A 235-nucleotide genomic window follows, 5' to 3' on the forward strand; every position below is an offset into this window, starting at 1 on the left:
ATGAAACCAATGCTGTTCGATGGAGAATTAAATTCCCCATACAGCAACCCCCGTTTCATCCCTTAATCTCTGTAATAAAAGAATAAAAACAGTGACGAAACTCACGGCGCAATGAAAAACCTAATGGTCTCTCGGCGCAGTGATTCCCGATAACTCGCCCGCTAATTAAAAAATCGTCTCTCCCCGCCTAATTAACATTAAGGAATGAAACCAATGCCGTTCGATGGAGAATTAA

The sequence above is a fragment of the Diachasma alloeum genome, unplaced genomic scaffold (genome assembly GCF_001412515.2).
Source record: "Diachasma alloeum isolate Michigan unplaced genomic scaffold, Dall2.0 Dall_scaffold_00908, whole genome shotgun sequence".
Classification (NCBI taxonomy): Eukaryota; Metazoa; Arthropoda; class Insecta; order Hymenoptera; family Braconidae; genus Diachasma; species Diachasma alloeum.